Genomic DNA, 9,189 nt, shown 5'->3' on the forward strand with positions numbered 1-9,189 from the left:
ATCGGAAAGTAGATTGATATATGAAAGGTGACAATGTTCTAATCATAAATGAGATATATGAGTAATGTACTCATGGATTGAATATGGTTGGTTTATGCCATTGTTAAAATGAATTGTTGAATGATCTATGCTTTTATAGCAAGTGATATTAATTGAGTTATATGTTAAACCAACTAATGGAAGAATATTTGTGAAGTTGAGCAAATCATGAAATAATGTGGTTTTATGCATGAAATTGAGATGGTGATAAATTACAATTGCTTGTTAGATAGTAATGTGATTATACAATTCAAATCAAGCATTCATGTATCTTTATATCTTTAAATGTTCAGATTATAGAAATATCACTGAGTTTTACTCAGCGTACGGTTTTGTTTTTCGTGCACAGGTTAGGTACTTCTCTTTTGATCGCCGACTCAGCATCCAACAACAATCTCGATCTCAAATGTGGTGATTTTTACCTTTTGTGATGGCATGTACCTAGGATGTCTTAGTTGATAGTTATTTTATGAATAGATTGTAAATGGAGTTATAAGCATAATGTTGGTTTGAGTATATAATATATGTTTATGTTTAAAGCCATAAATTGGCATGTTATTTTGGAACCATTGATTGTGATGTGTATGTGAATTTAAGTTTGACATTTTAGGTAGATATAAGCTAGGCCAAATTGATTGATTTTGGCATGTTTAAAACTTTGATTTGAATGATGCATGGATGATATGTTTTGATGATATAACATGTGGTACCAATGAGGGTACATTAGTTAGGCATATTAGATGATGAATTTGGTGTATTTGGGGCATGTTTAATCGTGTTATGAATAGGTTAAACGATTGGTAAATGAGTTGCTTAGTGCCTAAGTAAGTAGGAAATGGTAAACTTGAGTTTTAAGGTACTTTTGGGTGCACACAACCTGGCCACATAAGCGTGTGTCACACTCGGGCAACACACATGAGCGTGTGATCCAAGTCAGAGAGTTACATGACTTGGCCACATGAGCATGTGTCTCAGCCATGTGCGACACACAACCTAGTCACACGGGTGTGTGACCCCTGCAGTTGAAATTTTTCTAACTTTTTTCTAAATTTTTTAAATGTTTTTGATTTAGTCCCGAATCATTTTTAAAGTGATTTTAAGGCCTTGAGGGCTTGAATAAGGGACGATACACATGTTTAATGATGGGTTATGTTATCATTATTGAAATGTTTTGAAATAAATGATTTAGGTTACGTTTACTCGGTAATGCTCTGAAACCCTATTCCATCATTGGATATGGGTTAGGGGTGTTACAATAAATACCAAAGTTATACATGAACTTTTATCTAATGTACAATATCTTATATGTACTATGATTTTGTGTGATTTTATAAATGAAATTTTAATTTGATCAATTTTCACAAATCACTAACAACATTATCGAATTAGCACCATTTTATGTTGATATATTGCATACACAAACAACGATATTAATCAAATATGAAAATAAATGTATGTATCTATTTCTTTGTATATGTACAATTAAATTAAAATCAAAGTTTTATATATAATTCTAAACTACAATTCAATTTTTAGGAATATAACTGCACCAAATCAAAGTTCATTAATCAAATTACTCATTGGACCACAGTTCATGTATAAATTTGATATTTATTCAAATTTTATACTACAACCTATTCATTCATTCATACAAGCATATGTATGTATGTTTACACCAATATGGATTTCACCATAAATACCATTCAAACCTTACCTTTCTATCAACCTAAGACATGCCTTAACTCTTAGCAATATTATCCATAAATAAATTTCAAACAAACAATTACTTTGGTACATATAAACAACTTACCAAATCCATGAACATTTTAACATCATAATTGCATATTCCACAACAATCAACTAACAACAATGCCAAGCATTTCATCTAAATTTAATCATTACCCCAACCATTTCATCATCTAAGATCAAACATACCATTTCCAAACATGTTTTCATCATTTGCCAAATGCATACCATAGGAAATCATTAAATCAATCTGTTACATAACCACCATTATGATATATTACAACTTCAACTTTTAATATAAATTATCAAACCAAAATAGCCTATATAAAGGCCACAAAACTGAAATAAAATGATTCAAAATCTACCAAGACTAAAGTTTGATAGTGTGAGCCTTGAAGTTGATTCGACTACCCAGTTTTGCAAAACGTTAACTATAGAAACCAGAAAATGAAACAGAGTAAGCTTATATAACTTAGTAAGTTCATAATTAAATTCTAAACCAACTTACCTCATTCAAGCAAATGAAATTAAAAACAACTTAGATTGTAATAACCTTACATTCAATTTGCAAGAACAAGTGAGATTTGCATAGGATTAAATAATCAAATAATTCATGTTCATCACTAATTTAATCAAGATAATTCATATATATATTCCATTGAAATCATTCATGTATATTCGATCGAAAACATTCATGTATATTTATTTAAGTCTGTAAATCTTTTTTATAATAACTCACATATCTTAATAAGTCATTTGAAGATCATTCACAAGTTTTACTAGCTCAATGAACTATAGTAACATAACTCAGATACTTGGGTAACTACACCACACTAAAGATCATCATAATGCTATATAGAGGCATCGTAGTGCAAACAAAGACACGATTGTGCAATCAAAGGCATCGTAGTGCAAACAGAGGCACCAAAGTTCAAACAGAGGCACTAAAGTGCAATCCCATACAAGTGTGCATTCTAACCCTATTGGCATGCCAATCGCATCCTAATTGTTTACTACGTTTAAAGGGGCATTTAATAGAATTCATAACATTTATAAATCAGAGACACTTCCATAATATCCATACGCATGTTGTAAATTAGATATGTTCATTCCAAAATCATATAACTTGTGTTTCACAAATATTCAACAATTTCCAAATAAGTACTGTCTCACCTTGTACTTAATTGTAAACAATTTATAATTTCAATTCAATATCAAATATTCAACCATAGTTCAATTAAAATCAATTCAAAACAACATAATTTATAAATATATACACATTCATCTATACTATGAACTTACTTAATATATTTGGCTAACGAGTTGATTCGTGGGGACTATTCTACAATTTTCTTTTTTTCCCTAATTTTCTTTCGTTCGGTTCAATCATTTATCCATATAATAGTTAAATACAATTTATCAATTTCAATTACATTATCATGCTCATTTTTATGCATATGACCAATTAATTTCATTTTATAAATTTTCCCTGAACTTTTACACTTTGTTCAATTTAGTCTCTAAAACTGAAACTATTATAATTTCCACATTTAAACCCCAATACTCAAAACTGATTATAATTTCATCCTTAAGCAGCCTTCAAATACTAAAATTTATAGAATTTTTATGCTAAACTTAACATATTTTCATATTAGTCCCTAAGCTCAAAACTAACCAAATTTCCTTTACAAAATAGTCTTATTCAACAATCAAGCTCATAAATTCATCATTTAAGCTCATGAATAACTAAAAAACATTAATGGTAAGTTTCAAAATTTTTAACAATTTTATGAAATAGTCCCTAGGTTAGCTAGATTAAACTACAACGATCTCAAAAACACAAAAAAAACGAGTTTGAATTACTCACCATGCAAGGTAAGGAAGAGTGACTGAATTCCTCAAGCTATTAACAATGGTGGTTTGGTTAAGTAAAGAAGAAAATATTATAAAACCAAATGGCCACCCGCTTAAGTTTTATGTTTAATATATTTTAACTTAATTTTTAACTTAACTTTTAACAAAATTATTATAAAAGCAAGTAGAAACCGTACACTAATCTAAAAATGGGTAAATTAACATTTAAATTAACAAGCATTAATCATGAATTTTAGCTAATAAAAATCAATAACGATTAAGTTTTATGTCTTTTACAATTTAGTCTTTTTTTTCTTTAATTAACTATTCAATCGCTAAAATTACTGGACCGAGACTTAATATAATTCTATAATAATTTTGGACTCGATCATTGAAAATTAGGGTTTTGAAACCACCATTTTTGGTACCACTAAAAATTTTAGATGCTACACCAACAATGAACCTAATTGTTACAAATCACTCAGCCCAAACAACCTTATTTACAATCAACAATTTATCTCCAAGAAAAATTAACAAGAGTGTCACAAAAATAACAAGTGTAAGCATAAAGTAATTGTTTGCAAAAGAAATTAAAAAACTACCCCTTGAAGACACTAATAAGCATAATATTCATTGGCCTTCTTCAAACATTGGCTAACCGCTAAAGAGATAAGTCCTTATCACTAATTTAAGTGTTAATTTTATCTCTTAAATAATCATCAATAATTATCCCATAAAAACCTTAATCTCTAAGGAAAACAATCAACTTATTCTCCAAGAAAAAAGAGAAGGACTTTTCATATAGTCCAGTTGAAGGCCTTTACATATAGCCCAGTTGAAGGTGGACTTGTGCTTATGGGAAACAATTCACCTTGTAAGGTAACCAATATTGGTACTGTTCAAATCAGGATGCACGACAGAATCATTAGGACACTGTCAAATGTCAAGCATGTACCTGATTTAAAGAAGAATCTCATCTTCTTGAGAAATTTCGACTCAAAGGATTGTGGGGTTTCTATCGAGTTAAGCGGCATTAAGGTATCTCGTAGAGCTTTTGTTTTGATGAGAGGTCCTTATCCTTTTTCTCTACCATAAATCAAGGTTACATCCTCAAATGAGAGTTTATCTCTACCATAAATTAAGGTCTCCCTAAAAGTTTTAACGAATGGGGAAAAGAACACAATAATAACATAGCTTGATCTTCATCATCTATGTTAACCTAGACATTCTTCAGATCATTCAAGAGAGTAACAAATTGACTGATGTGACCCTAAGGTTTTTCATATCATTTATGTATATAAGCGTTGTTTAAACATCGATCGATTAGCCAAAGACTTTGTCATGTATAGGGTTTCTAATTTTCTCCGTAAGGCTATTGCCATCTTCTCTGTAAGCACCTCCTGCAACACGTTGTTCATGAGGTACAATTGAATTGTTGACAGAGCCTTCTCATCAAGCTCTTCTCATTCTAACTGGTATAGGTTTTCAGGCTTTTGCCCAGTAATAACCTTCTTTAAACTGTTCTGAACCAGAATTGTCGCTATCCGAACTTGGCATAAACTGAAATTTGTGATTTCATCAAACCTTTCAATATCAAACTTTGTTGTTTCCATATCTGAACGTGTCAATTGCAAAATTCGAACCAAGCTTTAATACCAGTTTGTTGAGGATCGACTCGTATAAACAACTAACAAGAAAACTGGAGAAGATCGAACACACAAATTTATGTGAACCAACCTATAAAATTCTGGAAAGAGTTTTCTTTGTAAGCACCTTCTGCAATACATTTTTCGTGAGGCACAACTGAATTGTTAATAGTGCCTTCTCATCAAGCTCTTCTCATTCTGTCTGATTCACATCTACGGGTTTTTGCCTTGTAATGACCTTCTTCAGACCGTTCTGAACCAGAATTGTCATCATTTGAACTTGTCATAGACTGAAATTTGTGATCCCATTGAACTACTTGATATCGTATCTCATTACCATATCTGAACAGGTTGTATGCGAATTTTCCAATCAAGCTCTAATACCAATTTGTTGGGAATCGACCCGTATGAACAAAAAAATAAAAAAGTAGAGAAGATCGAAAACACAAATTTTACATGAAAAACTCCTCTAAAAAGGATAAAAAAACCATGGACAAAGAAAAATTCACTAATCGACAAACCAACAAAGAGTACAAGATGGAGAAAATAACCTAAATGAGCAAAACCCAAAACCCAAATACAAAGTTCTCTCAAAAACTCTTCATCAAATCTCACATAAGAGATATTCTAAAAAACTCTTTAAAACAGGGTTACAAAGACCCTTTAAATATGCTAATATTAAAGTCCTAATATGAAAAAAATATTCTTAGATTAATCAGAGTTCAACTTGGAAAAGATAGCAAAGTTTAATTAAAAGAAAAAATATTGAAATAAGAGGCACACCCCACAAAAACTATTGAAATGCATTATTTAATGCATGTGATATCTATTTCATCCAAATAAATTTAAGTAATTATTAAAGGTTGCATTGATTAATCAAGAAATTTTATTTAAAATATGAAAATTTGTAGTGCCAAAATGAGTTAGTGACCAAATTTTAATTATAAATTATGTCTAATATTGGTCATACTTCAGTTATGGAAGCTAAACTTTAGGGAGTGTATGAAGGTTTATTATTGACGTGGAATGTTGGATTTCACAAAATGATATTGGAGATGGACAATTTTACAGCAATTCATATGCTCGAGAGTAATAGAGGGATGGGATACCTGGCCTCATTAGTGAACTCGATACAAAGACTTTTGCACGAGGGATTAGGATGTCGATATCAAACATGAGTATCACGAAGGCAAATCAAAGTGTAGATCATGTTAAAGTTTGGCTTTGACTATGGCTTTTGGCCGTCATATCTTTGAAGACTTGCCACCAACTCTGAACCAGTTAATATTTATAGAGATGTTGGAAGTCACAGTTTCACAATTGTGTCATGTTAGTACTTAAGCTTTGCCTTTTTTTTTTCACAAAAAAAATAAATCAATGACCAAATTATAAAATTTTTAAAGTTATATAAATTTATAAAAATTTTACAAAAATTTGGAGCCAAAAATGTAATTTACTTTTTCTAAAAAATAATAATAGTATATGGATATTGTCACGTGACATATTAAATATTGTGGCAATATTATACATTTGATAAAATATTGTTATATTGGCATGACTCATGACATCCGATCATTGTGACCAATGATTAAGAATAAAAAAAATTAAAACTTAACTTTGGTGTTAAAATTAATTATACTAACAATTTAATGGCCAATTAAAAATTAATGAAGAGTTGAGTTAAAAATTAATGAAGGGTTGAGTGATTATATATTTACTTTACTCTTTTTATTATCAACTATATACTACTAATTTATGAATAGTTTACTACTACTATTATTCATTTACAGTTATTAATCTTTATGATTTTAATAAATTTATTATCAATATTTGCTATCACATTTTCTTTTAATTTCTAATCATAAAAAATAATAATTAATTTTATAGATTATAATCAAGTACACTAAGTGGAGATTTATTAGCTCCATTATATGTTCTGATCATATCTACTCTTTTTTACATAATGTCTAAAATTATCCATACTTTCTCCCCAACTCATAAATAGGAGGATAATGTATATTAGTGCACTCGAATTCATGTCCTTCTACATTTTGACAATAATATCCATGTCAATCGAGTTAAGACTCAATCGATAATATTTAACAATTATTTAACTTCTTTGAATCTCTCAAATAGTTGTCCTAATTTTATTATGGAAAGATTGGTAATATTAGCAACATGCAATTTATTAATTTAATATTTGTGAAATAACCTGCAGAGTTGATATAAGTTTAGACCTAACCAATGTTAGCATAATGATGCCATTTTTAATGGATAAACACTTGTGTTATAGCTTACGCAAATTTACGTATTGGTGATAAATTTACAACTATTATGTTATCCATTTCTTTACTACAGCCATGTTAACATAATCTTTTTTTAATTATTTTGTGTATATTTTAACCATTTACTAAATGATTTATTGATTTATAGCTTTTAGTTTATAATTGTAGTACACTTTAACTAAACAATAATGACATAAATTCAAAACTTAAGATATAATTAAATTAATAAATCAACCAATTAAATTTAATTTTTATAATTAAATATTTATACATAACTATTTTTACTTCTATTAAAATTAAAACAATTTTATCGTATTAAAATTTATGTAAAATTAACGGTAACTTTCTTTTAAATAAAAAAAGAAAACTAATATAAATAAAAGCAAAACATTAACAAAGAAGGCATTGCAAAGTTAAATTTCTCGAATTAACGGTAACTTTGCATCAACGTCACCCATGTTTTCATCAGATTGGGTTCCAGCTTTTCACACAATTTAAGAGTGATTAAATTTTAGTCTAAGAACATAAGCTGGAATAGCTCAGTTGGTTAGAGCGTATGGCTGTTAACCATAAGGTCGGAGGTTCGAGCCCTCCTTCTAGCGAAATTATTTAATTTTTTGTTAAAACCAATGAGCTCCTCCGTATAACTCTACTCTACAAGCCCAACGCCAATCAGTCCAACAGAGATTTCTAAATTGTAGCCCAAAGGCCATCACAATAAAATCAAAATCAAATCAAATCAGGAGGAAAAGTCCTACAATTATAAAATTTTAAATTTATATTAAAAAAACAAAGTGTAATATCTGTACAAAATAAATATAATATTTCTCTATCTCCAAATACATGCGACTTATTTAAAATCGTATTATTATAATATTTTTCCAAGTAATAATTTTAAAAACATAAGTCATAAGTTATATGATTTTTTTTACTTATAAAATAATTATTATCAATTATTTATTTTCATGTAATACACCATTTTCTATTATTTTATTTTTTAAAATTAAAATTACATTCTAGCTCTTACTTTCTTATAATTATACACTTTATCTTTTATGAACACATTCAGTTATCAAATCTGAAAAACTTCACTACTTGAAATATTTGATATATATTTCATCCATTTAAATTTAAATATTTATTATAGACTACATCTATCCATCAAGTAATTTTAATCAGAAGAAAATTGTAGTTTCAAAACAAAATAATGACCAAATTACACAAGTTTCAAAGTTTTATGACCTAATAGATTTTTTCTGAAAAAAAATATTTTTTCATTTGGTACTATTACTAATGTAATAATCGGGAGAATGAGTGTTGAAATATGTTGAAATATATTTTTCTTTCAATTTGTTTTTCTTTTATGAATAGTTAAATTAAATGTGGTAGAGATAATTAAGCTAACAAAGTGCATGAAATTGAAGTTAAAAGTGATACCAAATTTATCACCTCAAATTACAAAGTCTACAAAATAAAAGGAGTCATAAATTTAAAGTTTTTCCAACAAATTAAAGTGTTAGAAAAACGCTGACAGTTGTAACCAATGAAACATGTCAGCATTGATTTGTTAAATGGTTTAATTAATCTAAGTAAAAAGGGAAAAATATAATATCCATCTC

The 9,189-nt window shown here is 28.6% G+C and overlaps 1 non-coding gene across 1 annotated transcript; it reads left to right on the forward strand.

Moving 5' to 3' along the window:
* The first annotated feature begins 8,098 nt into the window (after positions 1 to 8,098).
* Positions 8,099 to 8,172, forward strand: TRNAN-GUU (transfer RNA asparagine (anticodon GUU)). The gene has a single exon. It is a non-coding gene; the product is annotated as a tRNA-Asn (tRNA).
* Positions 8,173 to 9,189: the final 1,017 nt, after the last annotated feature.

The sequence above is a fragment of the Gossypium hirsutum genome, chromosome D12 (assembly GCF_007990345.1).
Source record: "Gossypium hirsutum isolate 1008001.06 chromosome D12, Gossypium_hirsutum_v2.1, whole genome shotgun sequence".
Taxonomy (NCBI): domain Eukaryota; kingdom Viridiplantae; phylum Streptophyta; class Magnoliopsida; order Malvales; family Malvaceae; genus Gossypium; species Gossypium hirsutum.